Source organism: Acomys russatus, chromosome 13 (genome assembly GCF_903995435.1).
Source record: "Acomys russatus chromosome 13, mAcoRus1.1, whole genome shotgun sequence".
Classification (NCBI taxonomy): domain Eukaryota; kingdom Metazoa; phylum Chordata; class Mammalia; order Rodentia; family Muridae; genus Acomys; species Acomys russatus.
In genome coordinates this window covers 16,756,068-16,764,141 of record NC_067149.1, presented here as the reverse complement: position 1 = coordinate 16,764,141, position 8,074 = coordinate 16,756,068, and the positions used below count along the sequence as shown (strand labels likewise).

The 8,074-nt window shown below is 43.4% G+C and overlaps 1 pseudogene; it reads left to right on the top strand.

Annotated features, from left to right (window-relative positions):
* Nucleotides 1-221: 221 nt before the first annotated feature.
* On the top strand, nt 222-691 carry LOC127196823 (EKC/KEOPS complex subunit GON7-like; annotated as a pseudogene).
* Nucleotides 692-8,074: the final 7,383 nt, after the last annotated feature.

The following is an 8,074-nucleotide window of genomic DNA, read 5'->3' as shown; positions in this document are numbered from 1 at the left end:
GCACCCACAATGGTTTATAAGCATCTGTAGCTTTAGTTCTAGGGCTCTGGTCTCCACCACACACTCTTCAGATCCTTGCAGGTGTGCCAGAAATACAGCGGGTGCACATACAGACGTATAGGCAAAACACTCATACACATTGAAGAAAATCTCAATAAGCAAATCAACAAATAAAAAATTTAAAGATCAGTCTGGCGCGCTGTTGAAGCTGAGAGGTCACCATGGAGCTTTCGGGTGAGTACGTCGGCTGTGATGGGAATCGCAACTGCTTCAAGTGTCCTGTGAGGCGTCGGGCGACTGGGACCCTCTCCAGAGCTTGGTGGCGGACACGGCCCAGATGAAGGAGTTGGTAGCCGAGTTCTTCGGGTCCCTAGTGGAGCGGGATGCTCAGGGCATGGCGGTAGATCCGGACGACACTTTGGATGGTGATGAAGAAGATGATGCAGAAGATGAAAATAACATTGGTAGCAGAACTAACTCAGATGGACCATCTGCAAAGCGACCCAAACCAACATCTTAACAATAGTTTTTATGAAGTTAAGACTGCTACTAAGTTGAGTGAGCTGTTGTACATGTGTAATTCCAGCTACTTCAGAGGCTGAGGCAGCAGGATCGAAAGTTGGAAGCTAGCTTGTGCTAATGTCAAGACCTTGCCAAAAATAAAGCCAAGACAGCAGAACATTGCTATTTTATCACACGCTAGTACTTCCAAAAGACCTATGCCCTAGCTGGGAGACTCATTTCTTTTATTTCATTGGAACAAGTTTGTCATAGAAAAAACTTCCTTGTTTCTAACAGAGAAAAGTACAAGAAATGTTTGGGAATCAAGTCTTGTTTTCTCATCCTAAAATAAAATGGACCAATTCATAGTAAATGAACTCTAAATTGACAAATGAATTTTTGTTTTTCTCTTTTAAAATGATCATTGAATCAAATGGTGTTTGTCCCAATCTTTTAGTGTTTATAAAAGCTGCTTATCATGTTCATAGGCAATATTTGAATCGATAAAAGGAAGATGTTGTTATATACGTGTACATTTGTGTAAGTAGAGATGTGAGGCCCAAGTCAATAAAACACATTGGGAAAAAAAAAAAAAAACACATTGGTTGTAACTTAAAAAAAAAAAATTTTTTTTTTAAAAGATCATTTTAACAGGAAAAACCTAACCAAAAAGAACAATGTACTTGAGCTGAGGCTGTAGCTCGGTGTGTTTACCCAGGATGTACAAGGCTCTGAGTCTAACCCAGCACCACATTTTTTAAGTACAACTGTGACTTGGAAAGATAACTAGTAAAGCAAACCCATGCAGCACTGTTCTGTTGTCGTACAAGAACTGCACACAGACACTCAGTGAGATGTTGATGATTTATTGAGTGAACACACACCCAAGACAAATTGTAATCAGGGCCGCAGAAAGGGCTCGGGAGCCTGACTGTGATGCCGGTCTGTTTCTAAGGTAGGTGTTTCATAAGAAAAACCAGGTAAGAGCTGGGTGTGGTAGTGCACGCCTTTAATCCCAGCACTCGGGAGGCAGAGGCAAGCGGATCGCTGTGAGTTCGAGGCCAGCCTGGTCTACAAAGTGAGTCCAGGACAGCCAAGTCCACACAGAGAAACTCTGTCTTGGAAAGAAAGAAAGAAAGAAAGAAAGAAAGAAAGAAAGAAAGAAAGAAAGAAAGAAAGAAAGAAAGAAAGAAAGAAAGAAAGAAAGAAAGAAAGAGAAAAGCCAGGTACTCATAACCAGGCAAGAAGCAAGGGGGCGGGGGGGGGGGGGGGGGGGGGGGGGGGGGGGGATAGAGCAGCATTACATCATTTTGACTAGCTAAACACAAGAAGTATCAATTTTGTTCTGAGTACTTTGTATCCAGGTAGCTAGACAAAGCAGTTTAAGCTGATTGGCTAGAACATAGGTTTGGGGACTTTCCAGTTCCTCACTGATCCTGGAAAAAGAAACACAGCAGGGTATTGTGGTTTTGTTTAAGTAGAACATATATCATTAATTCAAGCAGAATGTTCAAGTACGGAATTGTATTGCAAAAGGCTGTTCAAGCTCCAGGCAGGCGGAGCTGAGAACCTGAACTTAATTTCACCTATGATCAAAATGAAGACTTAAAAACAAAATGGCCTCTGTTATGCTAAAGACAAAAGCCAGTGTTAACAGAGGAGCTACACTTTTGAGCAGGTTACAAAACTCCATAGTAGCGAAAAGGTAAAACCCAAATGTCCACCAGTAGATGAAGAGCTAAACAAACCAGCATATTTACCAAACATGAGGAAGCCTTAGTTGAGAGTGATGGCACATGCTGGTAACCCCAGCGTGTAGATGGTTGGTGGTGCAGGGTCATCTCCCCAAACAACATGGAGGCTAGCCTGGTCTACCTCATCATAACCCCAGTGTGTAGATGGCTAGGTGGTGCAGGGTCATCTCTACAACATGGAGGCCAGCCTGGTGTACCTCAGTGAATTCGAGTCTAGCCGAGACTGCAAGAAATTCTGTCTCATTTTCCAGTCCCAACTCCCATTTTTTGTTTTTAAAGTCTTTTTTTTTTTTTTTTTTTAAAGGAAGGAAGTTTTGAGGCACTCAGTTTGTAGAGTGCTTACCTAGCATGCACAAGGCCAGAGTTCAGTCCCCAGCACTGTGTAAACCAAAATGGTGACATATGACATACACCTGTAATCTCTGTACTGGAGAGATGAAGGCAGGAAGATCAGGAGTTCAGGGTCACTCTTGACTACATAATGAGGTCAAGGCCAGCATGGAATACATGAGACCTTGTCTAAAAACAAACAAACAACAACAACAACAACAAAAAAACCTGGAAAAAAAAAAAAGAGCCAGGTATGGGCTGGAGAGATGGCTTAGAGGTTGCTCTTCTAAGATCCTGAGTTCAATTCCCACCATCCACATGGTGGCTCACAACCATCTATAATGAGATCTGGTGTCCTCTTCTGGCCTGCAGGCACACATGGAGGCAGAACACAGTATATATAATAAATAAATCTTAAAAAAAGAAAGAAAGAAAGAAAGCCAGGTATGGTGGCACATGTGTTTAATCTCCGCACCCAGGAAACAGAAGCAGGAGGATCTTGATGAGTTCCAGGCCAGCCAGATACATAAGAACTCATGCTGTGACATGAAAGACAAACACAGTAAGACTATATATATATATATATATATATATATATATATATATATATATATATATATATATTTGTTGTTGTTGTTGTTGTTTTGGTTTTTGTTTGTTTTTGGTTTTTCAAGACAAGTTTCTCTGTTTGTTTGTTTGTTTGTTTTTTGAGACAGGGTTTCTCTGTGTAGCTTTGGCTGTCCTGGACTTGGTTTTTTGTAGACTAGGCTGGCCTTGAACTCTGCCTGCCTCTGCCTCCCAAGTGCTGGGATTAAATACATGTGCCACCATGTCCAGCGTAATATTTATATTTTTAAAGTATTCTAATATTGCTACCATAAAGACACAGGAAGTTTAAAGTGAAGTAAAAACCTGCTAGCTCAGCGCAGTAACTTTATTTTTTGAACTATATACAAGTTACCTATTTCCAAGCTTGATTCTACAACTAAACTGCTAGTTCTTTAGAAAGCACTGTGTCTTTCTACAGAATTAGTCAACCTTCTTTTGAGGGCCTCGAAACCCATGATAGCTCCTTAGCTCTTTCCTAGAATTCTCTTTTACCTGTGTCCTGCCAGCTGCTCCTCTGCTGGCCCTGCAAACCCAGAAAGAAAAATGCCTATTTCTTATCTGGAGCTCCTTCCACGCGAGCTCTTCCAAGACAAAAGTAAAGGAGGCCCAGTTGCTATAAAAGAAGTCTCTAGCTCCTCCCCTACCCCCTTAGCAGGCTGAATCATGTCACTGTGATGGGGGAGCTCTAAGCCAAGTCAGGAGGGGCCTGAACCATTTCATCTTTAAGGTGAGGCAGCTGAAGGCCACCCAGCTGACTTTGCTTCGGGTCATAGAGAAAAGACCACAAGACCTCTCCCAAGCAACTTCAAATAGGCAGGAAGGAACTTTCAATTCTTTAGCATTCTTATCTATGGAACGGCATCTGACATCCATTTATGTGTTTATATTTTAATAACAAGTAGGTTTTCTGTGCACAATAATCAAATATCCTGCAACAGAGTGGTTGTCTTCTTTCTGTCTGTCTCCTTCTTTCTTTTTCTTTTTCTTTCTTTCTTTCTTTTTTTTAAAACAGGGTTTCTCTATGTAGTCCTGGCCCTGGAACTTACTCCTGTAAACCAACTCCAGATCCCCCTGCCTCTGCCTCCCTGAGTGCTAGAATTAAAGGCATGTGCCACCATGCCTGGCTTGGAAGAATTTATTTTGGCTTATAGATCCAGAGAGAGTTGATTATGGCAGGGGAGAGAGACATGACAGCACATGGCCAGAGTTGGAAGCTGGAAGATTACGCCCCACCCACAGGAAGGAATCGGAGAGAACGAACTGGAAGTGTGTGTGTGTGTGTGTGTGTGTGTGTGTGTGTGTGTATGTAGGGGGACAGTCAATACCCAGTTCCACAAGGCTCTCTCTCGCTTTCTTTTAGCTTGATTTTTTTATTTAATTAATTTATTCAGATTACATCTCAATTGTCACCCAATCACTTGTATCCTCCTGTTCCTCCCTCTCTCCTGCTTTCACCCTTTCCCCCTCCCCTAGGTCTGTCTCCTCCCCCACTATATGATCATAGGCTATCAAGTCCCATTTTGGTAGCCTGCTTATCCTTTCTCTGAGTGGCACCAGGCAAATAGAAGGATCCAGAAACCTACAAGAAGGCTCTCCCTCTTAAAGTGTCCCTAACTTCCCCAAAACAGCACTACCAGCCAGCACTAAGTGTTCAGATACGTGGGCCTACGGAGGACATAACTCATTCAAAACACCTCCACATACTTACACTAGTGACTGGGGAAGTAAAGAGAGTTTGGGTGAGCATATGTTGTGAAACATCAGGGTCGAAGATCAAATGACTCCAATGGTTTGGCCTCTGGGAAGAGATGAGTCAGGATGGAAGTGTCATGTAGGCACAAGCAGAGGCAGAGGAGACAGCAACAGAGATCAGGGCCTCATAATCCCCTCCACAGGCATGACTCCTGTGACCAGTCTGCCACCCACATCTTACAATGCCTGACTGAACCAAACTCTGAGGAAGAAGTTTTCAGCTCCTGGCCCCGCACCGTGAGAACTCACTAGGAAGTGGAGTCTAGCCTAGGAGGAGAGAGAGCAGCAGGAAAGGGGACGGAGGACCAGAAAGACTTTGTGTCTAAGACCCTTCCTATGTCTATCAGTTCACACTAATCAAGCACACCTCTTCCTATGTCTATCAGCTCACACTAATCAAGCACACCTCTTCCTATGTCTGTCAGTTCACACTAACCAAGCACGTCCCTTCCTATGTCTGTCAGTTCACACTAACCAAGCACGTCCCTTCCTATGTCTGTCAGTTCACACTAACCAAGCACATCCCTTCCTTTGTCTGTCAGTTCACACTAATCAAGCACACCCCTTCCTATGTCCTCCAGTTCACACTAATTAAGCACACCAAATGCTCATGCGTTGGGGTACCATGTTCTGAGCCACCGCCTCCACTGCTTCCCACCCCTCCAGAAATGAAAAGTGGTATCTGGGATAGCTTACAAACCTGGGGGGGCTCATGCTAGCTGAAGCTGCCTGACATCAAATGGAAAGGCTCAAACTACAAGGACAAAAACTCATTGGAGAATGGGAGGACAAGCTATAGGTGAATTAAACTCGCACACACAGAACAGGGAGCCAATCTTAATTTGATGTTGCCCAGAATTAGCAAGAAATGCACATTGTTCAGAGCTGGAGAAACAATTACTGGGGCAACTGGCACAAAAACAAAACAGCCTAAGAGTTGCTGGCTGCAGTGAGGTGTGGCGATGCATGTCTGAGTCCAACACTTGGAAAGTACCAGGAGTTCAAGGGCATCCTTGCCTACATATGAAGTTTGAAGCCAGCCAGCAACTAGAGATAAAATAACAAAAAAAAAAAAAAAAAAAAAAAGAGGGGTTGTTGCTTATAGCAATCCTGGGACAGGAAGATGTGGGGCAGGTGTCTGTACTAAAACTATTTAGTGCTGTTAGGTTTTTTGTTTTTGTTTTTTTGTTTGTTTGGTTTTTTTTTTTTTTGAGACAGGGTTTCTCTGTGTAGCCTTGACTGTCCTGGACTCACTTTGTAGACTCACAGAGATCCACCTGCCTCTGCCTCCCAAGTGCTGGAATTAAAAGTGTACGCCACCACCGCCCGGCTAGTTTTTTTGTTGTTTTTTGTTTTTTTTTTTAACCATATGTATGTACTTTGACTTTAAAAAGTAAATAAAATGCTGGAGAGATGGCTCAGCAGTTAAGAGCATATATCGCTCTTCCAGAGGCCCTGAGAACCCCAAACCCGCCTGGAATTCCAGCTCTTGAGGATCCAACACTTCTGACCCCCATGGATGTTAACATTCACCTGCACACACCCATACATGAATACACACATGTACACATGACTTTAAAAAACAAATCTTTTTTTCTTTAAGTAGTTAATCATGTTGTGATGGTACATACCACTGAGATGTACTGAAGAGGCTGAGGCAGGAGGATCAAAGCCAGCCTGGAGCCACCTTTGGGCTGTCAAGATGGTTCAGTAGGTAAGCCTGGGGACTGGTAACCTGAGTGGGATTCCCAGGACCCAGTGGTGAAAGGAGTGACCTGACTCTGCCAAGTTGCCCTCTGACCTCCACATGCACTCTTTGACAGTCACACCCTCCCCTCCCACACTAAATGTGACTTTAAACTTTAAAAAAAAAAAAAAAAAGTAAATAAAACTTGTAGAAACAAAAAGCACTTGCCTAGCATGCACAAAGTTCTGAATTGGAGCCTTAGCAGCACAGATTGAAATAGACTAAATTGAAAACTTTTAAAGTTATTTTTAAAATCAAATTGCAAAGCTGGGTGTGGTGGTGTACACTGGATGTCCTGGCAAATCAGCAGAACCCTCTTCCTTTATGCGCTGGGGTAAGAATTAAGCAGCTAGAGCATGTTCAAGTTAACACAGACCTTATTTATTTATCTATTTATTTATTTATTTGTTTATTTATGACAGTGTTTCTCTATGTACCCTTGGCTGGCCTGGGATTCACTCCGTCGACCAGGCTGGCCTCAAACTTAGAGAGATCCATCTGCCTCTGCCTTCCAAGTTCTGGGATTAAAGATAAAAGGCTTGGGCTGGAGAGATGGCCCAGAGGTTAAGAGCACTGTCTGCTCTTCCTAGAGGTCTTGAGTTCAATTCCCAGCAACCACATGGTGGCTCACAACCATCTATAAAGACAGGAGGAGGCTTTTTAGTTCAGGTTTGTGTGCATATGTGTTGGAGGTTGGTCTGATGTATTGTTATGCTAATTACTACTTGCTGTCTCTGTGCCGCACCTTGTACCTTGCCTAAGAGCCTTGACCAATAAAAGGTCATCACACCTGGGCAGGGCAAATGGGATAGGCATGGCTAAGATTCCAGGGCTTGGGGAGACAGAGAATCTTGGGAGGGGGAGAGACCAGAGAAGAGGAAAGGAGGAAGAAGGGGGCTGTGTCGTGAGTTAGGTGGAGGAGAAGCACATGGCCGGTGTGGATGGAGACTTGGCCCAGATGATGATAATTAGCAAGTATTTGGGATTGTGGATGGGAGGTAACATGATAGAAATCATTAGAAGCAGATGGCATGGATTTGGAGCACGTGTCCCATACCTGCCTCACAATGGGAAGTACTTTAGGAGATTACTAGCTGCCCTGCCCCAGGTTAGCTAAGGCTATTTTAAAATATAGCAGGTGTTGCCAGGCGGTGGTGGCGCGCGTCTTTAATCCCAGCACTTGGGAGGCAGAGGCCAGCGGATCACTGTGAGTTCGAGGCCAGCCTGGTCTACAAAGCTATAGTAGAGAAACCCTGTCTCGAAAAACAAACAAAAAAAAAACAATAAAATATAACAGGTGTCTGTGTCTTGATTGATTGTTAGCGGGTTAGAAAAATACTGCCATAATAATAATTATAGGCCTGATAATAAACAGTATTAG